General features: G+C 38.8%; 1 protein-coding gene across 1 annotated transcript in view; it reads left to right on the plus strand.

Moving 5' to 3' along the window:
• Positions 1–25,045, plus strand: part of LOC141343073 (uncharacterized) — a 509,078-nt gene that overhangs the window by 206,417 nt on the left and 277,616 nt on the right. The window lies entirely within an intron of this gene.

The following is a 25,045-nucleotide window of genomic DNA, read 5'->3' on the forward strand; positions in this document are numbered from 1 at the left end:
GAGGGGCGGAAAACCAGGAAAACAGAGTCAATAAGGGAGGGGGCTCCGGCGGAGGACGCAACCCCCGGAGGAGGACCAGAACACAAGTCCAGGAAACAAAAAGGACAGTCCAAGGGGGCGACGACGGAGGGAGGAGCCAGGGAAGACACAGGAGGGACCTGGAGCAGGGGAGCAGGACCCAGATCGCAGCCAGGATGACGGCCCACGGAGGAGCCGACGGAGGGAGGAGCCATGGTGGAGGACGGACCGCCGACTCCGTGGGGCCGACCGACAGAGGCAGAGCAGCTGACAGAGGAACCCGAGGCGGAGATGGAGAGCCGAAGATCCAGGGCGACACCGCGGATCCGGAGGGCCAAGGCGGAACGGGCTCTGGCGGCCGAGGCGGAGGCGGAGTCCCGGAGATCCGCGGCGGAGCCGGAGCGACAGAGGATGGAGGCTGTGCCCGCAGGAAGGAGGAGTCCCAAGGAGCCGGTGGGACGGCGTGACGAGGCGCAGCCGGAGGAGCAGAGTCCTGAGGATCCGATGGGGTGACGACTGACCAGGGCGGAGCCGGAAAGACGATGGAGCCCGGTGGAGCTGGTGGACCGACGGGCGACGGTGGAGAGGAGGGCGCTGAGAGCCGTGGTGGAGCCGCAGGGTCGGAGGACCGAGGTGGAGGTCTGGATTCGGAGGCTGGAGGCGGAGCTGAGGGAACTTCCAGCCTTGCCACCGAAGTGAGCAGGCATCCCTGCGGCGAGCCCACTGCAGAGATGGTGGGCTGAGGGTGAGCAAGGGGACTGACGGCTGACTTGGGGAACTTAGGACGGCTGGGCGGAACCAGCGGGGACTCAGGGCGGCTGGGCGGAACCAGCGGGAACCAGGCAGATTCGGACAGATGAGGGCGGGTGGGAGGGAAGTCAATGCGCGTCAGTGGCTCAGAGAAAAAGTCTATTAAATCCGGCGTGTCAATATCCACAGTCTCAGAAACAAAGTCAATTAAGTCCCCAGAGATATCCAGCTCACCCCCAGCGGAGTTGCAGTGGGCAGGGCTCTCCATTTCCCTCCCTAGCTCCACGTCGCAATCCACCGTCAGAGATGTAGACTCCGACTCACGCACCTGATCAGCCGGAGAGGACTCTGGCGCTGTCGCTCGCGGCTCTAGTCCTGCATCCGCGGTGCGCTCGGGTTCCAGCTCTGCATGTCGGGGCGATGGTTGGCTGCTCTCTGGGTTGTGAGCGGGGCTGACGTCCTCCTCGATGAAATCGACAGTCCAGGAAGATCCATTGGACGCCAGCACCCACTCGACGAATCCGGCAAAGCTCTCTCGAGGACCCTCCCCGGACAGCTGCGTCTTGATGTTGTCATTAAGTCCGTGGTGGAAGAACGTGCACAAGCAGCTGTCCGGGTAGTGAGTTGATGGAACGAGGAACAGAAAGTCTCTGGCGTGGTCCTCGAGAGAGCGTCTCCCCTGCTTCAGGAGAATGATGGCGACGTTGGGGTCATCCATGAGGGAAAAAATATAAAACAAACACTGATACAAAAACGAAAAAATAAACGCAGGGAAAGACGCCAGGTAAACTGTAGTTGGTCGGTCCTTATGTTACGGGTGCGTGCAGGAGTTGACGAGACGGACGACAGGAATTACCAAACACAATATATTTAATATAAATCTTCGACAGGAACAAGGCAGGAACAAGTCAGGAACATCACACACATCTATTCAACCAAAAGGACCGACAAAGGACAGAACTCAAACACATGCTTATAAAGACAGACTAATTACGGGGACACAGGTGATACAGATGACACAGATGATGGGGCTAAACCAAAATGACACAGATCCACAGGGGGAGACAATGGGAGAAACCAAATACATGACATGACTAAGACATAAACTGACAGAACTGTAACAGACTTACACCCTTAACAGTTTACTATGTAATCATTACAAAGAAATTGTCACCTTATAACCCAACTTTGTAAACTAGGTCATTGTGTGAGAAGAAACTAATTCTTTTTTTAATGCACATCCATTTTACTTGTAATCCATATATGATATTTGTAAATAATTGATGTATCTGAGGATCCTCAATGCAGCCTTTGTGTGTTTTGCTTGAAGAAAGCAACCATACATTTGTGTTGTGTACTTTCTTTTAAAGTCATTTATTCAATCATATATTCTTCATTCATTTATTCAATTATAATCACAGTTGAAAAATTAAAAATGAGTACTTTTACTGCAATAATATTTTATTATACTGCAGTAAAAATACTCCTTTTTCAATTTTACTCAAGTGAAAGTACAACAGTACTTGACTTGTGTACTTAAAAAAGTATTGATAGAAAGTTTTTTGCAATTTTATTTAGGCTACTTAATTTAAGTTTATATTAACATATATTTTGTATAATCCTACTGCCCAAAATAAACACTATATGAACTAATTTGTCGAGTGATTTACTTCATTTGTTCACCAATTGTTTGCCTTCCACTAATTCACATTTGCACGCTAGGTGGCGTCGACCAACAATGCATTTTTCCTCAGATCTTGTATATGGATTTAACATCACCTGCTGCTCAATATACAGCAAGATAAGATAATCATGTATGTTTGCTTTCTTAATTCATGTATTTTTTTGGAATTTGGAAAATGTTGCACTGACTCATGTAACACTCGTGCATGTGAAAGAAAATGGACAGTGTTCTCCTGAAGATCGCAAAACTAACTTTTCCATGTTGTTTGAACATTAATGTGTTGTCGGCTTGTGAACACACCATGCTCGTCCTCAACTCTTATTGGACGGCCGTGTTTTCACTTTGCGAAACGGAAAAGATTCATTAGACTGGTTAAAAAAACATTTGCTTTTCGGTGCAGTGTTGTTTTATTGTACAATATTCATTATGTTTTTTTTTTTACATACAACCGCTGATTTTACAATCAACCCTGGCACACATTGAGCCGCTTGTGAGGGTATGACAGCAGCAGGGGCCTGTGTGATGGCTTGCCTAACAGACAAAACCTTGTCCAAAAAGTACTGTTTGAATGCGCTACAGGTGTGTTCAGATACATCATTCAAACCAACGGACACCGGATTTATCACAGAGTTAATAGTGCTGAACAGGATTCCAGGGCGATGGCTATTGCTGTTGATGAGATTGGAGAGGTACTGCCCTTTAGCTTCCTTCACTGCTCTCTGGTAGGTGGAAAGACTGTCTCTAAACATCTCCAGTGACACCTGCAGCCTATCCTTCTTCCATTTACACTCAGCCTGTCTACACCGACGCCTGAGGGCCCGAGTTGTATCATTGAGCCAGGGGTCTGATGGGCTTTTGGTACCCATTACCTTGTAGGGGGCAACAGAGTCCATAATCTGGGAGCAAATGGTGTGAAAGGAGGAGAGGAAAAGGTCAGGACACGGAGGTGATGCCAAGTCAGCAGCAGAGCAGAGATCAGAGGCAGTAAAGGCAGCAACAAAGTCATTAACTGTGGAAGAGGTAATGATTCGCCGACGTTGGGGGGCAGTGGATGTGGGTGCCGGTGGAGCAGCACGGATGTCAAACTGTATGAGAGAGTGATCAGATACGGGAAAATCCAGGACCTCACAAATTGATACTGTCACCCCACGCGAGATGATGAGATCAAGGGTGTGACCTAACCTATGAGTTGGGCAGGATATGGACTGGGTCAGATCCAGTGAGTGGAGAAGTGCCTTAAAATCATTAGCAAAATTATCGGAGGGGCAACAAACATGAATGTTAAAGTCACCACAGATTAGGATGTTGTCAAACTTTGGCAGAAACTCTGACAGAAACTCTGAAAAATCATTTAAGAAGTCCTTGTTTAATTGGAAAGTGGCCGGTAGATTATTGCACATAAAATAGGACAGGGCAGTGTGAGCACAAATGCTTGTAACTCAAAGCTGGAAAAGCCCTTGGTGGACAGCTGGCGGCACTTCAGTGGCTGTCTGTATATGGTGGCTATCCCCCCGCCCCTACCCGTTTGTCGCAGGGTGTTGAGGTAAAGATAGCCAGAGGGGAGGAGTTCCGAGAAAGCACTGACGTCCCCTGGGCAGAGCCAGGTTTCAGTGAGGAAAAACAAATCCAGATTATGAGAGGAGATGGCATCATTGAGGACAAATGTTTTGTTATTGAGCGATCTGGTGTTACAAAGTGCCATATGGAACGTGGTCGAGTTGACAGGCGGCGATGTCACGCGAGGAATTGGACGGAGATTTCCTTGGATGCAGCACCGGGTAGATGTTTTTCCATGGCGGGGACACGGAGACGGAACGCCGATGTTGGGGCTAACCAGCCGAAGCCACCGGTAACATTCCCGCAATCTTCTTGCGCTGCCAAGCTCCGGTCGATCTGGGAAGAGAAAACAGAGCAGCAAGTGGCAAGCCAAACACAGCGGCGCCATCTTCCTTTCCTCCTTTCCATCCAAACACTATTCAGCCAAATGCTTCAGAACTCGTTGGACGGCGCTTCACAGTGCAGATGGACAATAACCCAAAGCATACTGCAAAAGCAACCAAAGTTTTTTTTTAGGGAAAGAAGTGGAATTAAAAAAGTGAAAGTTTGATTTATGATTATTATTCTGTCCCATTACTTTTGGTCCCTTAACAAGTGGGAGGCACATATGCAAAGCAAACTGTTTCAATTTATACACTGCTCACCTGATTTGGATGTGAATACCCTCAAATTAAAGCTCACAGTCTGCAGTTAAAGCACATCTTGTTTCTTTTAATTTCAAATCCATTGTGGTGGTGTATAGAGCCAAACATTTTAGAATTATGTCGATGTCCCAATATGTATGGACCTGACTGTATTCATGTCCCAACTCCATGTAAAAGTGCATTTTGCATTATAGGTATTCTTAAAAAAAAGAAGAAGACATTTTTGGAAGCAAAATATCAACTATTTGCTGAAATTGCCCTTAGCCATTAGGGAACCTTGTGTGATTTTAACAGAAAGATTGGACTTCTCTCATTTTTCTCTTCTAATCCTCATTCATGAAGACAGTTGGTTTTGATCAAATTTGAGTCTACAATTTATTAATGTGTATTTATAAATGGTTACATGAATAATCATGTACTAATGCCTAAATTAATACTTAATTCATCATATATATTGATTAATCAAGGTGTTGATTATGAACTAACAAAGAGCCATCCTTAACTACAACTGGAGTCATACAGATTCATGGATGAATAACAGCTGTCATGATCTGGGCTGTGGGGTTTCCCGCAGCCACCTGAGAGCGCTGTTTCCCTTCCCTTGCACTGCACTTCCCTGATCGTTCACACCTGTCTTATTGTCATTAGCACTCATCATACCCAAACCTGTTCCCAATCACACGGACTATAAGAACTCATTTCCCACTCATCATCGTGTCTGCATTGTATTCGTATGTGTGGCTCTGTATTCCTGAACCTGGCTCTAGATCGTGTTTCTTGTTTTGTTCTGTCTTTGTGTTTAAGTCGTGTTGTGCTGTGTTGGCCTTTGATTTTGTTAGTTTCTTTGTTTGTAATTAAAGATATACTTACCTTCCCTGCATTTGGACCCAGACCTCATCTCTCAGCATCTCTTTACCGTGACAACAGCAGCCTTAACTACATGTTTGATAGTTAATGCATTAATTATTTGACATCTTCAGCTTTGTCATAAACATTATTGTAAGGCAAGGCAAGTTTATTTATATAGCACATTTCATACACAATGGTAATTCAAAGTGCTGTACATAAAAATGAATTAAAATCACAATAGAACATCACATCACATCTGTCACAGGGAGGAGTCAGAGACGTTCAGATCCATTCGCAGCATTTATTTAACAGACGTGGTCAAACAGACAGGGTCAAAATCGGCAAACAGTAACCTCAAAGACAATCCAGAGAGTAATCCGTAACACAGGCGGGGGGTCGAAATCCAGAAGGGCAGTCCAAAGTGACAAAGAAAACAAATAAGACAAACAAAACAAACCAGGAATAAACTAAGGAAACAACAAGGCCAGGGAGCATGGAAACATGGAAAACGCTTAGAATAACAACCATAGGGAATGATAAGACTTCGCAACGTGGCTGTGTGTGAGTGGCTTAAATGCAGTCAGAGTGATGAGGTGAAGCTGTGAGAACTAATCAGAGCAGTGAGAAACAAGGGCCAGGTGAATGCAGTGATTAGTGCAGTGGCTTATGGGGAATGAAGTCCATGAAGTGTGGTGCAAGAGTTTATGATGACAGGGAAGACCAGATACGTGACAACATCACATAAAAAGCATAAAAATCATCTTACGTCAGTACAGATAGTCAGACTATACTCTGTCTTACCTTACTACGCAATCAAACAGTAATTGCTAATCAGACAGTCAGACTATACTCTGTCTTGCCTAATCATGCAATCACACAGTATTTCAATTTGTGTAGCGCTCTTCCCAGCCTCTCGCTGAGGGTATTCTTACGTCAGTACAGATAGTCAGACTATACTCTGTCTTACCTTACTACGCAATCAAACAGTAATTACTGATCAGACAGTCAGACTATACTCTGTCTTGCCCAACCATGCAATCACATCACATCACATCACATCACATAAAAAGCATAAAAATCATAAAAATGTAAAATAATAATAAGATGATTTAAAAAATTGATTTTGAAATTAATTAGCAAAGTAAAATGATTATACATAAAATAATGCAGTCTGTTCGGACGTAGCACAGTGCTCATTCAATAAATGCACAACTAAACAGGTGAGTTTTCAGTCTGCATTTAAGTAGTATTATTGTAGAAAATACTAAATACATTAATGACTGATCTTGTCTGTTTTATGTTCTTCTCTTTCCCTTTAAACACTCATACTGAGAGTTTTTGTTTTTAAATGACAAAATGAACCAATAAAAATACCAGATGGATCAGCAGTAATAAAGCAGTAATGCGTTTAAAAACATAATATCCATCTCTACACAGCACACAATTCTCCATGCTTCCAAAACCTGTAGAAATATTCTTTCACAAACAGGACATACATGAGGCTTTAATTTGTATACATTTTCTGGTGAGCCATCTCTCTTTGGTGTGAATTCTCAGTTGATGATCAAATCCTCAAAATCCTTTTTTCTGCTGAAACAACATCAGAAAGATCAGGCCCTTCCTAATGGAGCATGCTGCACAACTTCTTGTCCAGGCCCGTGTCATTTCTAAGCAATGCTCTTCTGGCTGGTTTTCCATCATGCACAATCAAACTTCTACAAATTATTCAGAATTATTCAGCCCAAAAGAGTCCACACTAGACCTCTCCTCATTTCCCTGAACTGGCTGCCGGTTGTGGCTTGCATCAAGTTCAAGACATTAATGCTTGCATATAGGTTCAGCGACCACTTCTACTCCCTTCTGAGAATCTACATTCCCTGCAGAAGCCTAGGCCCATATTCACAAAACATCTTAAGGCTAAAAGTAGCTCATACCTTGCTGAATTAGGAGAAAATATAAAAATAATGGGTGTGTCAGTCTTAAATTTAGAACTCCAACATTTTAGCTCTAAGAGTATTTCACAAAGTATTTTAGCACTGAAACTAGCTCCTAAATCTGTGACATGTTAGGAGTAGTGAAGAGGACTCCTAAGTCACTAAGACCAAATCCCAACTAACCTAAAATGGCTGTTGCTGGCAATTTGCCTCGAAACGTATTTTTTTAAACACTCTGCATTCATTTGCACACGTTTTCCTACGCGCATTTTTTTTTTTTTTTTTTTGGAGGTTATGCCAACTCCAAATTGTCCTTGGATTATATGCTTGTTGTTTTCATTAACAAGTTGGGCAAGCCGTTCTTACATCCAGTTTGGTTTTCTTTTACATTTGCATGTCATGATTATTCTACTCTGTTGATTAAAAGGCTGTTTGTATGCATATCAGCTGACTGTTTATGAGAAGCACACATGTAAAAGGCTGAACATATACTTGTTTAATTAGTGACACTTAGCCTGCATTTTAAAATCTTTATTTGAATATGGAAACATTATATTGTGCTCTACAATATTTCTATGAACACATCTCTGACAGACCCCTCTCCCATCATCCAATCACTGTTTGCATAGTTAATTAGCACGCTGACATCATCCATAGCAACAAGGTCAACCCCACCCTTACTCTTTTTAATTATGACTTCTCTCCATTTCTTAGTAAAAGTTTGTCTCAGCAGCTTTGTTAATAGGTTTTAAGAGAAAACTCATAACTAAAAATTATTTAGGAGAACTCTTAGTGGTAAGATGAAATGGTTTGGGAATACGGGCCCAGATATCTACGAGTAACATCTCGTGGTACCATCATAGAGAGGCTCAAAATCCTTTTCCAGAGCATTTTCATTCATAGTTCCTGGGTATGATCTTTCAACCCCAATCCAGAACGCTGATTCCCAGACACTTTTGAATCTCTTTCATCCTAAAAAAACGAATTTAGTTAGGTTGCAGAGGTCACACCTCTACTCTTTTTGAAAGACATCCTGGGACTTTTAATGACCAACACAGACCATAGGGTGAGCATCCCCTGCTAGTCTCACCAGCACCTCTTCCAGTAGCAACCTAGTATTCCCAGGAGTTCTCCATCCAGATACTGACCAGGGTCAACCCTGCTTAGCTTAAATGGGCAGTCTTGGGCTACAGAGTGATATGATTCTTACTTGCCTCTTTAAGGTCCAATTGAAAGTCAATTTGAATAAGCATGTCTGCTAAATGAATAAATGTAAAGATCAGCTGAAAGGCTATATCCCAGTGTGACTTAACATGTGAGCCTCAAGGTATGCTTTGCGTGTAAAAGACTTTTCACACTGAGAGCAGCTGAAAGGCTTTATCCCAGCATGAATTAACAGGTGTCTGTCAAGGTATCCTTTACGAGTGAAAGATTTCCCGCACTGAGAGCAGGCGAAAGGCTTCTCCGAAGAGTGAGTTAGCAAATGATCCTTAAGGTGTCCTTTCTGTGTAAAGCTTTTTCCACACTGGGAGCAGCTGAAAGGCTTTATTCCAGTGTGGTTTAACATGTGATTCTTGAGGATTGTTTTACGAGTGAAGGATTTTCCACACTGAGAGCAGCTGAAAGGCTTTTCCAAAGTGTGAGTTAGCACATGATCCTTAAGGTGCATTTTATTTATGAAGCTCTTTCCGCACTGGGAGCAGGTAAAAGGCTTTATTCCAGCATGAATTAACATGTGAGTCTTGAGGCTTCCTTTACGGGTGAAAGAGCTTCCACACTGAGAGCAGACGAAAGGCTTTTCTAAAGTGTGAGTTGCTGAATGATCCTTAAGCTGTCCTTTCTTTGTAAAACTCTTTCCGCACTCCGAGCAGCTGAAATCCTTTATTCCAGAATGAATTAACATGTGATTTTTAAGGTTTGCTTTACGTGTGAAAGTGTTTCCACACTGAGCACAGCTGAAAGGTTTTTCTGAATTGTGAGTTACCAAATGATCCTTTAGTTGCCTATTCCTGGTAAAACTCTTTCCACACTGAGAGCAGGTGAAAGGCTTTATTCCAGCATGAATTAACATGTGATACTTGAGGTTTTCGTTACACGTGAAAGTGTTTCCGCACTGAATACAGGTTAAATGCTTTTCCCCACGATGCATTCTCATGTGTTTCACAAGGTTTCTTTTCTCTTTATAAGTGTTTCCGCACTGAATACAGGTGAAAGGATTTTCCCCATGATGCATTCTCATGTGTTTCACAAGGCTTCTTTTCTGTTTGAAAGTGATTCTGCACTGAATACAGGTGAGAGGCTTTTCCCCATGATGCATTCTCATGTGTTTCACAAGGCTTCTTTTCTCTTTATAAGTGTTTCCGCACTGAGAGCAGCTGAAAGGCCGTTTGACGTCTGTTATTTGATTGCTGGAACTCACATCATGATCTTTCTGACACTGATGTTTCTCCTCTACCTCATTCAGATCTTGTGTTTCTTCTTTCACTTTCATCAGCCCTAAAATGAATAAATGAGAATCAATTGGGACATTTGAAAAAAAGAAAACCATTTGTGTACTAGGATTATTTTGATAATCAATTAATCTAATGCTTATTAAAAACAATCATTAGATTACAAGCACTTTGTTGGGTTAAGCTCAGATCAAAAAGTGATCGGGTTTATGGAGTTATTAAAGTGAGCAGACACAAATCACTTTATTTCTGTCTTATTATATCATAAAGCATTTGGATTTAGTTTTTTTCTTAAACAACCAGTTTGGTTTCACACACACTGCATTAGAGCCAGAGTCTGACCCAAGCCCATCCTTTTCCGCTGGTTTCAGCTATATTACAATAGTTCTGTTTTTCATGTGATAATATTTTGTTTAGTTTTTAGCAAGTTAATTTAGAAAAACATTTGGACCATTTGTTTGTTCGTTACTCGACATTATACAGATATAAAAACAGTCCACATATAAAACAATGTTAGTTTAAATGATAGATAAATGTGCACTATTAGGCGCGTATCCGATCATTTTTGCAGAGATTGAAACTGAAGCGGGTTTTACAGGACATGTTGGCGCCAGTGTGAACACTTGCTTTTTAGTGTAAACCATTTAAAATCATCCGTCATTTTTGCCCACATAGGAAGAGTAATACATCATTTGGAACTGTACATTGTCTACTTGTATTTCTGGGCACACACTATATCAACAAACATTACAAACAAAACTTTTATAAAATAAAGAAAACAAACATGATGTGCATTCCGTCTCGTTCTTGAATAGACGCGCTTCACAAAACTGAACCGAAACTCAGCGAATACATCCTCACAGATGTGATGAATAAATAAATAAATTAAAAAAAAAAAAAAATTATATATATATATATATATATATATATATATATATATATATATAGTAAATTATTCCCCTAGAAATAAAACAAATCAGAAACAAAAACTCCTTCATTATGCGCTGAAGGCACTGCTGGCCGACACACTAAACATCCGAGTCTCGAAAGTGAAAGTGAAGTCTCAAAGTTTCATCACAACTGATGGACGTCTAAAACATAAAAAGAAAGAGTATCCTAAAACAGACCTGAATTCCGGCCCGCATCTGAACTATGACGTGAAAATTGGCCCGAAGCCTGGGCTAATGAGCGTAGAAAAAAGTAAAATGCAGAACTCTACACTGCATGGCGTTTCTATAAAAGCGGTTGTCACTAATGTTACCTAAGTTGTTCGGGAGTTTTACATTCTAATCCTATGGAGTAAACTGTCTTTTCAAAAAAGCCCTAGCGCTTTTTTTAAACGCCACCGCCGGCGTCTTTTTAAGTTGAAAAAATATGAACTTTTTTTAAGAAAACGCCCTACGTCAAGCGCTTTTTTGACAGCTGACCAATGACAAGCGAGTAGCGGGACCTATCGTTTCCATAACAACAAAAACAACAAGAAAAAAATGGAGAAGGTGCCGGTAGATAAACTAGTTTCGGAGCACAAGGAGTTGTATGATAGTAAACAACTCTATCATAATATACATCACAAAGAGGCTCTTTCTCGACATTTCTTCACCACACAGCACTGCGCTACTATTGCAGCTGTTGTTATTGCAACAGAAGACGCACTCTGCTGCTTTTTGTAACAGAACGCTGCCAGCCTTTTTTTTTTTTTTTTTACTAAAAAAAAAAACGCCCTAGTCAACATTTTCTTGTCAAAAAAGACGGCAAGTATGAACACGGCCTAATGCGTTTTGTTACTTTTTAAATCTGGGCAGGGCTTGTTTGTTTTTAAATATAAAAAGTTCTATGTTTGTCAAATGTAAAAGCCCAAGAGAAAAGTAAATTCATGTCTGTACAGAAGACCGCAGAAGAAGAAAAAAATGTAAACTCTTCAGCAATGCAAAAAAAAAAAAAAAAAAAAAAAAATATATATATATAAATAAATAAATAAAATAAAATAAAATAAACCAAATGTTAGATTATCTTGAGTAATTTTTGCTCATGGATGAATTGGATCAACAAAGGTCAGCTGCGAAGACATTGGTTAATACAATGGGATTAAAAACATACATACACATATTTGTATTATTTAAGGTCTGTGTTAAATTTCACTCTTTTTATTCATTTTGAGGAACACTGAGAAATAAAGTAAAATCTTACAATTTCTCTCAACATGAAGACAGGAAAACTTTTAATCAATAAATGGGGGAATAGGTAACTCGACAAATAAAAAAAGTAATGTGTTATTTTACTAGTTTACTGGAAAAAGGAACATTATTACGTACCATGCATTACTTATAATTATAGTTAACCCAAACACTGAATATAATGCTATTAAGATAACACGCTCATCACAGTTTTACGATTACAACATGCTAAAATAAAGTTTAACTATTAATTTGTATAACATAAGAACTTTATAACATGGATTTAAGACATTTTAATAATAGTTAAGGTCTAATTTTTAGATGAAGGATCTATGGGCACCATGTTTTTAAAGATATTTTTTAAGCCCAATACTACAAAATACATTAAATGTAAATGAAAATTTAAAACAAACCTCCTTGTTCCTCTTGTTTTATTCTCATGGGTTCTGGTTCCTCGTGTTTTATTCTCCATTCTCTTTGTTCTGGTTCATTCATGTCCTCTTCATTCTCCTCTTTAACAAACAACATCATCTTCACAGTTCAGCTGATACTCCTCCAGATATTCCTTATTGCTTTAAAACCTAGTCACAGCTGTGGGGATCTAAATACTAACAGGTATTTACTGACCTGATTTAAAAACTGCATTTTACCATTTACAGAAATAACATTTCTCACAGTTTGTATTACACAGCATCACGACAAGACAACAGAATGCACAATGAAACTAATCTTCTTCCTCTGAAGTTTAATGGTGTTTGGCAATGAAGAATGTACGTGTTTTAGCGCCACCCGCTGGACTGGAGTGTGAAGCGTCGAGAGCACGGAAATTACTTAATGCATGTCTTATTTTTAGGGCCCGAGCCCAAAAGGGCGAAGGCCCTATTGTTTTTCTAAGGATTATTATTAGGGCCCGAGCCCAAAAGGGCGAAGGCCCTATTGTTCTTCTAAGGGTTCTTATTTTTTTATTTTTTTTTTTTTTTTTTTTACACCTTCCGGGCACTTTTGGGGGCCTTAACATACTCAAAAACTCTTGAAAATTTGCACACACGTCGGAACCTGCGGCCATCAGGACGCCACAGAGGCTGGGACCCGGGCGTGGTTCAGGGCCTCTACAGCGCCCCCTGGAACACAGTTTGAAAACTTGATGTACTGCGCACACATACTTGCACATATTGATATGAAACTCGGTACACATATAGAACTCATCAAGCTGAACAACTTTTGTACTCTATGTCATGGGCTCCACCTGACAGGAAGTGAGATATTTAGGGCTGTTTAAAAAGCGCATGCTCTGGAATTTAACGTACTCCTCCCAGGAATTCCACGGGATTGTCACCAAAGTCGGTCAGCATGATCTCAAGACATTGGGGACGCTAAATTGCGAGGAGATTTTTGATATCTCGAACGGTTTGGCCGTGGCAAGGCGACAAAGTTATGGCGAGAAATGAGAAACAGGAAGTGTCTAATAACTGTTGACCACATTGCCTGATTCTGATGAAACTTCACCAGTTTGTTCGTTGTATGATGCCGATTCCATAAATGTGACTATTATGAGTCAAAGTTATAGCGCCACCAACTGGCAGCAGGAAGTGTGTCATTTTCAAAATGCTTTGAAATCAGCCACTTAATTTTACTCGATTTTCTTTAAACTTCATCAAAATCATGTCAAAACACGGCCGATAAGAATATGTAAAGGGGTCGATGATAAATCGAATGCTGTTGCCATGGCAACATGTCAAACTTTAAAATTAGATTCCTGTCTTTTCGAGGCAGTTAACATGCTTAGAATTTCATGAAACTCAACACACACATCAATATTTATGATAGTTAGACACTGGCAAAAGGTCATAAATGGGCGTGGAGCAGGCACTCTATAGCGCCATCTTTTGACAAAAGTTGGGGGGTTAGTTTTTCCTACAGTCACCAAACTCTGTACATATATTAATCTCATCAATTTGGACAACTTTCTAAATCAAACTCATTAGCTGAGACCAACAGGAAGCCGGCTATTTTGATTTGAATGTGGATTTTTGGAAAAATCAGGCTGTAAACAAATGCACACTACTTCTAAGAACAACCAGCTGTTCACACCAAACTTTTTTAACATGAAGAGAATATTCTGAAGATGTTAAATTGCGAGCGGATTTTGGATATCTTGAACGGTGTGGACGTGGTGATTTTTTAAAGATATAGTAAAAAATATTTTTATATCTTTAAAGTGCAGCATCCAAACTCTTTAAAACTTTTTTCACACAGAGATCTAATCATTCTGAGCAAGTGCTGCAAATAAAAAATGTATACAAGCTTCTATGAATTAAAGAAAATTAAAAAAATAACTCAGAAACCTGCTGTCACTCTGGTGAATGTCTCTACAGTATGTGTGTGCGTTCAGTCAGGCACAGAGAAGCTCATTATTGCAGGGGGGAGGGGTGAGAGGCAGAGAGGGTGAAAGAGTAGAGAGCCATCCTACAGACCATCTTTGAACAAAAAATGCACATATGTATTTTAATTACATAAATATATCTGATCTTTGAGAGTCTGATATTTTGAGAAAATATAAAGGGTCACTAAGTCTTTCATTGTTCGTATTTTGCAGTTGTTGTTTTTTATTTATTTTTTTACTTAACTGTACCATGAACTTGTCCTATTCAGTCACATAGCAAAAGATTTAAAAAAATACAACTTTTTAGCATGATCAATTTATCTTCATTGATAGACAATATTTACATAGTGTTATTTATTGAATATAAAATAATAATAATAAAAAATTATGACAAACTTTGACAACAAAACAAACGTTACTGTTATCTCTTCAAAACATCTGAAAACCATAATTTTAAGATCAGTTATAAATATATATATATCACCCCGTTAAAATACTCAACTTGATTTTTAAAGATGTTTTGAAAGAATGAAGCGTTTATAGAGCACTTTATTGTGTATTGCTGTACACCCACATGAACTGTGTTCATGTTCATGTTAATTCACAGTACATAAACTTTATATGAATACTTTTTTAGCTAAATATTAATTAACATTAATAAATGCTATTTATGTATTGGTCATGTTAACTAATATAGTTAATGCTAACAAATAAAACTGAATGGCAACATTTTATATTCTGTGTGTATGTGTCTGTGTGTTGATTTTAAAGTCTAACCCTTTCAATTCTGTAAACTTAAAATCCAAACTAGCAGAGGGTTACTGTGAATGCATGTGCCAACTGGGCACCGTCTTCCTTATTGATTCTTAGTTATGTAGCACTTAAGAGTGATGTCTTATAACAGGAGTCACCAGCAAAGCAATATCCACACAAAAATTGTACAGATAGGTAACAATGACATTTAAGCAGAAGTGGTGGATGTAAAGGAAGCAATAATAACATTTTGCTATCATCATGAATCATGTTCTTATCATCATTTGTAGCATACTGGTTCACAGTTGGCATTTGTCTGAAGTCCTTGCATTGATTGCATTTAGTTAAATCAACATTATATGTGGTCAGTCTGATCTTGAAGCCTTAGAGATGTTAAATTGTGAAGATCTTGAGTTTTCATTAAAGGGCATGTCCGTGGTGGCCTGACAAAGTTTGATGTTTCTGCATAGACATAGAAGTGGTTATAACTTAGCCTGAAACTGTCTGATCTGCCACAAAATTCACAGGTTTGGTAAGAGTCCTGGCCTGAAGACACCTAAAGACCAATATTCAGATATTATCATAGCGCCACCTGTTGGCAGCAGGATATCTCATATATTTCACTAACTCAAACACACCAAGGTCAATCTGCACCAAACTTCATATGTTTGATAATAGTGCTGGCCTGAACACATCTACATGTCAATAATCAGTTATAGGCATAGCGCCACCAGCTGGCAGCGGCAAGTTTGGCACATTTAAGTGACTTTGACATATTTCTCCTACATTTACTGTATTAAAAGCATACTGCCCACCGTTTGCTGTTTTCCTGAAGCCACCGGTCGGCGGTGAGCCCGGGTGCGAGGGCCCGTTCATCGCTGCTCGCAGCTTTAATTAGGGCCCGAGCCCAAAAGGGCGAAGGCCCTATTGTTTTTCTAAGGATTATTATTATTATTAGGGCCCGAGCCCAAAAGGGCGAAGGCCCTATTGTTCTTCTAAGGATTCTTATTTTTAGGGCCCGAGCCCAAAAGGGCGAAGGCCCTATTGTTCTTCTAAGGGTTATTATTTTTTTTTTTTTTTTTTTTTTTTTTTTCTTTTTTTCAACCTTCCGGGCACTTTTGGGGGCCTTAACATACTCAAAAACTCTTGAAAATTTGCACACACGTCGGAATCTGCGGCCATCAGGACGCCAAAGAGGCTGGGACCCGGGCGTGGTTCAGGGCCTCTACAGCGCCCCCTGGAACACAGTTTGAAAACTTGATGTACTGCGCACACATACTTGCATGTATTGATATGAAACTCGGTACACATATAGATCTCACTGAGCCAAACAACTTTTGTACTCTATGTCATGGGCTCCACGCAACAGGAAGTGAGATATTTAGGGCTGTTTAAAAAGCGCATGCTCTGGAATTTAACGTACTCCTCCCAGGAATTCCATGGGATTGTCACCAAACTCGGTCAGCATGATCTCAAGACATTGGGGACGCTAAATTGCGAGGAGATTTTTGATATCTCGAACGGTTTGGCCGTGGCAAGGCGACAAAGTTATGGCGAGAAATGAGAAACAGGAAGTGTCTAATAACTGTTGACCACATTGCCTGATTCTGATGAAACTTCACCAGTTTGTTCGTTGTATGATGCCGATTCCATAAATGTGACTATTATGAGTCAAAGTTATAGCGCCACCAACTGGCAGCAGGAAGTGTGTCATTTTCAAAATGCTTTGATATCAGCCTCTTAATTTTACTCGATTTTCTTTAAACTTCATCAAAATCATGTCAAAACACGGCCGATAAGAATATGTAAAGGGGTCGATGATAAATCGAATGCTGTTGCCATGGCAACATGTCAAACTTTAAAATTAGATTCCTGTCTTTTCGAGGCAGTTAACATGCTTAGAATTTCATGAAACTCAACACACACATCAATATTTATGATAGTTAGACACTGGCAAAAGGTCATAAATGGGCGTGGAGCAGGCACTCTATAGCGCCATCTTTTGACAAAAGTTGGGGGGTTAGTTTTTCCTACAGTCACTAAACTCTGTACATATATTAATCTCATCAATTTGGACAACTTTCTAAATCAAACTCATTAGCTGAGACCAACAGGAAGCCGGCTATTTTGATTTGAATGTGGATTTTTGGAAAAATCAGGCTGTAAACAAATGCACACTACTTCTAAGAACAACCAGCTGTTCACACCAAACTTTTTTAACATGAAGAGAATATTCTGAAGATGTTAAATTGCGACCGGATTTTGGATATCTTGAACAGTGTGGACGTGGTGATTTTTTAAAGATATAGTAAAAAATATTTTTATATCTTTAAAGTGCAGCATCCAAACTCTTTAAAACTTTTTTCACACAGAGATCTAATCATTCTGAGCAAGTGCTGGAAATAAAAAATGTATACAAGCTTCTATGAATTAAAGAAAATTTAAAAAAGAACTCAGAAACCTGCTGTCACTCTGGTGAATGTCTCTACAGTATGTGTGTGCGTTCAGTCAGGCACAGAGAAGCTCATTATTGCAGGGGGGAGGGGTGAGAGGCAGAGAGGGTGACAGAGTAGAGAGCCATCCTACAGACCATCTTTGAACAAAATGCACATACTGTATGTAGTGTAATTACATAAATATGTCTGATCTTTGAGAGTCTGATATTTTGAGAAAATATAAAGGGTCACTAAGTCTTTCATTGTTCATTTTTTGCAGTTGTTGTTTTTTATTTATTTTTTACTTAACTGTACCATGAACTTGTCCTATTCAGTCACATAGCAAAAGATTTTAAAAAATACAACTTTTTAGCATGATCAATTTATCTTCATTGATAGACAATATTTACATAGTGTTATTTATTGAATATAAAATCATAATAATAAAAAATTAAGACAAACTTTGACAACAAAACAAACGTTACTGTTATCTCTTCAAAACATCTGAAAACCATAATTTTAAGATCAGTTATATATATGTATCACCCCGTTAAAATACTCAACTTGATTTTTAAAGATATTTTGAAAGAATGAAGCGTTTATAGAGCACTTTATTGTGTATTGCTGTACACCCACATGAACTGTGTTCATGTTCATGTTAATTCACAGTACATAAACTTTATATGAATACTTTTTTTAGCTTAATATTAATTAACATTAATAAATGCTATTTATTTATTGGTCATGTTAACTGATATAGTTAATTTTAACAAATGAAACTGGATGGCAACATTTTATATTTTGTGTGTATGTGTCTGTGTGTTGATTTTAAAGTGTAACCCTTTCAATTCTGTAAACTTAAAATCCAAACTAGCAGATGGTTACTGTGAATGCATGTGCCAACTGGGCACCGTCTTCCTTATTGATTCTTAGTTATGACAACAATTGATTTTATACAAAAATATATTATACAAAAATTGTACAGATAGGTAACAATGACATTTAAGCAGAAGTGGTGGATATAAAGGAAGCAATAATAACATTTTGCTATCATCATGAATTACATGTTCTTATTTGTAGCATACTGGTTCACAGTTGGCATCTATCTGAAGTCCTTGCATTGATTGCATTTAATTAAATCAACATTATATTTGGTCAGTCTGATCTTGAGGCCTTAGAGATGTTAAATTGTGAAGATCTTGAGTTTTCATTAAAGGGCATGTCCGTGGTGGCCTGACAAAGTTTGATGTTTCTGCATAGACATAGAAGTGGTTATAACTTAGCCTGAAAATGTCTGATCTGCCACAAAATTCACAGGTTTGGTAAGAGTCCTGGCCTGAAGACACCTAAAGACCAATATTCAGATATTATCATAGCGCCACCTGTTGGCAGCAGGATATCTCATATATTTCACTAACTCAAACACACCAAGGTCAATCTGCACCAAACTTCATATGTTTGATAATAGTGCTGGCCTGAACACATCTACATGTCAATAATCAGTTATAGGCATAGCGCCACCAGCTGGCAGCAGCAATTTTGGCACATTTAAATGACTTATGACATATTTTTGCTATATTTACTGTATTAAAAGCATACTGCCCACCGATTGCTGTTTTCCTGAAGCCACCGGTCGGCGGTGAGCCCGGGTGCGAGGGCCCGTTCATCGCTGCTCGCAGCTTTAATTAGGGCCCGAGCCCAAAAGGGCGAAGGCCCTATTGTTCTTCTAAGGGTTCTTATTTTTTTTTTTTTTTTTTTTTTTTTAAACCTTCTGGGCACTTTTGGGGGCCTTAACATACTCAAAAACTCTTGAAAATTTGCACACACGTCGGAATCTGCGGCCATCAGGACGCCACAGAGGCTGGGACCCGGACGTTGTTCAGGGCCTCTACAGCGCCCCCTGGAACACAGTTTGAAAACTTGATGTACTGCGCACATATACTTGCACGTATTGATATGAAACTCGGTACACATATAGAACTCATCGAGCTGAACAACTTTTGTACTCTATGTCATGGGCTGAACGCAACAGGAAGTGAGATATTTAGGGCTGTTTAAAAAGCGCATGCTCTGGAATTTAACGTACTCCTCCCAGGGTTTCCATAGGATTGTCACCAAACTCGGTCAGCATGATCTCAAGACATTGGGGACGCTAAATTGCGAGGGGATTTTTGATATCTCGAACGGTTTGGCCGTGGCAAGGCGACAAAGTTATGGCGAGAAATGAGAAACAGGAAGTGTCTAATTACTGTTGCACACATTGCTTGATTCTTATGAAACTTCACCAGTTTGTTCGTTGTAAGATGCCGATTCCATAAATGTGACTATTATGAGTCAAAGTTATAGCGCCACCAACTGGCAGCAGGAAGCGTGTCATTTTCAAAATCCTTTGAAATCAGCCTCTTAATTTTACTTGATTTTCTTCAAACTTCATCAAAATAATGTCAAAACACGGCCGATGAGAATATGTAAAGGGGTCGATGATAAATCAAATGCTGTTGCCATGGCAACGTGTCAAACTTTAAAATTTGATTCCTGTCTTTTCGAGGCAGATAACATGCTTAGAATTTCATGAAACTCAACACACACGTCAATATTAATGATAGTTAGACACTGGCAAAAGGTCATAAATGGGCGTGGAGCAGGCACTCTATAGCGCCATCTTTTGACAAAAGTTGGGGGGTTAGTTTTTCCTACAGTCACCAAACTCTGTACATATATTGTTCTCATCAATCTGGACAACTTTCTAAATCAAACTCATTAGCTAAGACCAACAGGAAGCCGGCTATTTTGATTTGAATGTGGATTTTTGGAAAAATCAGGCTGTAAACAAATTCACACTCCTTCTAAGAAAAATAAGGTATTCACACCAAACTTTTTTAACATGAAGAGAAGATTCTGAAGATGTTAAATTGCGAGCTAATTTGGGATATCTTGAACGGTGTTGACGTGGTGATTTTTTAAAGATGTAGTAAAAAACATAACCGTAATTTTTTTATATCTTTAAAGTGCAGCATCCAAACTCTTTACAACTTTTTTCACACAGAGATCTTATCATTCTGAGCAAGTGGTGTAAATATCAATTTTATACAAGCTTCTATGAATTAAAGAAAATTAAAAAAAGAAATTAGAAACCTGCTGTCACTCTGCCTGTGCCTGTCTGTGTTCAGTCACCATTGAGTCACTGAAGAGTGACTGAAGGGGGGAGGGGTGTAAGGGAGAGAGACCAGTGGAACATGCTGTTTTGCTTAAGACCATCTTTGAGGAAGATGCACATTGCTGTAGCGTAATCGACATAAATATGTCTGATATTTTGAGAAAATATAAAGGGTCATTAAATCTTTCATTGTTTGTATTTTGCAGTTGTTGTTTTTTATTTATTTTTACTGAACTGTACCATGAACTTGTCCTATTCAGTCACATAGCAAAAGATTAAGAAAAATACAACTTTTAAGCATGAGTGAATAATCTTCATTGTAGACAATATTTTCATAGTGTTATTTATTGAATATAAAATTATAATAATTAAAAATTTCAAGAGAAACTTTGACAACAAAACAAACTTTGCTGTTATCTGTTCAAAACATCTGAAAACCATCATTTTAAGATCAGTTATATATATATCGCCCCATTAAAACACTCAACTTGATTTTTAAAGATATTTTGAAAGAATTAAGCGTTTATAGAGCACTTTGTGTATTGCTGTACACCCACATGAACTGTGTTCATGTTAATTCACAGTACATAAACTAATTTACCTTTAAACAATATATGAATACTTTTTTTTAGCTTAATATTAATTAACATTAATAAATGCTATTTAATTATTGTTCATGTTAACTAATATAGTTAATGTTAACAAATGAAACTGGATGGCAACATTTTATATATTGTGTGTATGTGTCTCTGTGTTGATTTTAAAGTGTAACCCTTTCAATTCAGTAAACTTAAAATCCAAACTAGCAGAGGGTTACTGTGAATGCATTTGCCAACTGTGCACCGTTTTCCTTATTGATTCTTAGTTATGTAGCGCTTAAGAGTGATGTCTTATAACAGGAGTCACCAGCAAAGCAATATCCACATACAAATTGTACAGATAGGTAACGATTTAAGCAGAAGTGGTGAATGTAATGCAAGCAATAATAACATTTTGTTATCATCATGAATTACATGTTCTTACCATCATCATCAGAATATAGGGAAAATGTTCACATTTGGTTCACAGTTGGCATTATCTGAAGTCCTTGCAGGGGATTAGGTTTATAGCAAACTCCTCCTAGACATTTAATGAAATCAACATTATATTTGGTCAGTCTGATCTAGAGGCCTTAGAGATGTTAAATTGTGAAGATCTTGAGTTTCAGTAAAGGGCGTGTCCGTGGCGGCCTGACAAAGTTTGATGTTTTGCCATGGACATAGGTGTAATAACTCAGCCATAAAATGTCTGATCTGCCTCAAACTTCAGAGGTTTGGTAAGAGTCCTGGCCTGAAGACACCTAAAGGCCAATATTCAGATATTATCATAGCGCCACCTGTTGACACCAGGATATATCATATCTTTCACTAACTCAAACATACCAAGGTCAATCTGCACCAAACTTCATATGTTTGATAATAGTGCTGGCCTGAACACATCTACATGCCATTTATAGGCATAGCGCCACCAGCTGCCAATGGGAAGTTTGGCACATTTAAATGACTTATGACATATTTCTCATATATTTACTGTATTAAAAGCATACTGCCCACCGTTTGCTGTTTTCCTAAAGCCACCGGTCGGCGGTGAGCCCGGGTGCGAGGGCCCGTTCATCGCTGCTTGCAGCTTTAATTTTATTTTTTTTTTTTATTTTTTGTTAACCTTCCGGGCACTTAAGGGGGTCTTAACATACTCAAAAACTCTTGAAAATTTGCACACATGTCGGAATCTGCGGCCATCAGGACGCCACAGAGGCTGGTACCTGGGCGTGGCAAGGGGACTCTACAGCGCCCCCTGGAATTTTGAGGGCCATATAGCACACATACTTGAACGTACACATATGAAACTCGGTACACATATAGTACTCATTGAGCTGAACAACTTTTGTACTCTATGTCATTTTCTCAATGCAACAGGAAGTGAGATATTTAGGGCTGTATAAAAAGCGCATGCTCTGGAATTTAACGTACTCCTCCCAGGATTTCCATACGATTGTCACCAAACTCGGTCAGCATGATCTCAAGACATTGGGGACGCTAAATTGCGAGGGGATTTTTGATATCTCGAACGGTTTGGCTGTGGCAAGGCGACAAAGTTATGGCGAGAAATGAGAAACAGGAAGTGTCTAATAACTGTTGCACACATTGCCTGATTCTGATGAAACTTCACCAGATTGTTCGTTGTATGATGCCGATTCCATAAAGGTGACTATTATGAGTCAAAGTTATAGCGCCACCAACTGGCAGCAGGAAGCGTGTCATTTTCAAAATGCTTTGAAATCAGCCTCTTAATTTTACTTGATTTTCTTTAAACTTCATTAAAATCATGTCAAAACACGGCCGATAAGAATATGTAAAGGGGTCGATGATAAATCAAATGCTGTTGCCATGGCAACGTCTCAAACTTTAAAATTAGATTCCTGTCTTTTCGAGGCAGATAACATGCTTAGAATTTCATGAAACTCAACACACACATCAATATTAATGATAGTTAGACACTGGCAAAAGGTCATAAATGGGCGTGGAGCAGGCACTCTATAGCGCCATCTTTTGACAAAAGTTGGGGGGTTAGTTTTTCCTACAGTCACCAAACTCTGTACATATATTGTTCTCATCAATCTGGACAACTTTCTAAATTAAACTAATTAGCTAACACCAACAGGAAGCCGGCTATTTTGATTTGAATGTGGATTTTTGGAAAAATCAGGCTGTAAACAAATTTATACTCCTCCTAAGAAGAACAAGCTGTTCACACCAAACTTTTTTAACATGGAGAGAAGATTCTGAAGATGTTAAATTGCGAGCGGTTTTGGGATATCTTGAACGGTGTTGACGTGGTGATTTTTTAAAGATGTATAACCGTCATTTTCTATATCTTTAAAGTGCAGCATCTTAACTATTTAAAACTTTTTTCACACAGAGATCTTATCATTCTGAGCAAGTGCTGTAAATATCAATTTAATTCAAGCTTCTACGAATTAAAGAAAATTAAAAAAAGAAATCAGAAGCCTGCTGTCACTCTGCCTTGAGTGTCTGTGTTCAGTCACCATTAAGTGACTGAAGAGAGACTGAAGGGGGAGGGGTGAAAGGGAGAGAGAGTAGAACATGCTGTCTTGCTAAAGACCATCTTTGAGGAAAAAATGCACATTGATGTTACATAAATATGTTTGATCTTTGAGAGTCTGATATTTTGAGAAAATATAAAGGGTCACTAAGTCTTTCATTGTTCGTATTTTGCAGTTGTTGTTTTTTATTTATTTTTTACTGAACTGTACCATGAACTTGTCCTATTCAGTCACATAGCAAAAGATTAAGAAAAATACAACTTTTTAGCATGAGCGGTTTATCTTCATTGATAGACATTTATTTTCATAGTGTTATTTATTGAATATAACATTTTAATTAACAGTTTCAAGACAAACTTTGTCAACAAAACAAACTTTGCTGTTATCTGTTCAAAACATCTGAAAATTTTACCATTTTAGGATCAGTTATATATATATATATATATATCGCCCCATTACAATACTCAACTTGATTTTTAAAGATATTTTGAAAGAAAGAAGCGTTTATAGAGCACTTTGTGTATTGCTGTACACCCACATGAACTGTGTTCATGTTCATGTTAATTCACAGTACATAAACTAATGTTAAAATATACTATTTTACCATTAAACAATATATGAATACTTTTTTTAGCTTAATATTAATTAACATTAATAAATACTATTTAATTATTGTTCATGTTAACTAATATAGTTAATGTTAACAAATGAAACTGGTTGGCAATTTTATATATTGTGTGTATGTGTCTGTGTGTTGATTTTAAAGTTTAACCCTTTCAATTCAGTAAACTTTAAATCCAACTGACTGAGGGTTACTGTGAATGCATGTGCCAACTGGGCACCGTTTTCCTAATTGATTCTTTCTTAGTTATGTAGCGCTTAAAAGTGATGTCTTATAACAGGAGTCACCTGCAAAGCAATATCCACACACAAATTGTACAGATAGGTAACGATGACATTTAAGCAGAAGTGGTGGACGTAAAGCAAGCAATAATAACATTTTGTTATCATCATGAATTACATGTTCTTATCATCATCATCATCAGAATATAGGGAAAATGTTCCCTATATTGTGAACGGCTTTGGGATATCTTGAACGGTGTTGATGTGGTGATTTATGAAAGTAACAATAAAAAAGATGAAGAGTTATTTTC

Source organism: Garra rufa, chromosome 1 (assembly GCF_049309525.1).
Source record: "Garra rufa chromosome 1, GarRuf1.0, whole genome shotgun sequence".
Lineage (NCBI taxonomy): Eukaryota > Metazoa > Chordata > Actinopteri > Cypriniformes > Cyprinidae > Garra > Garra rufa.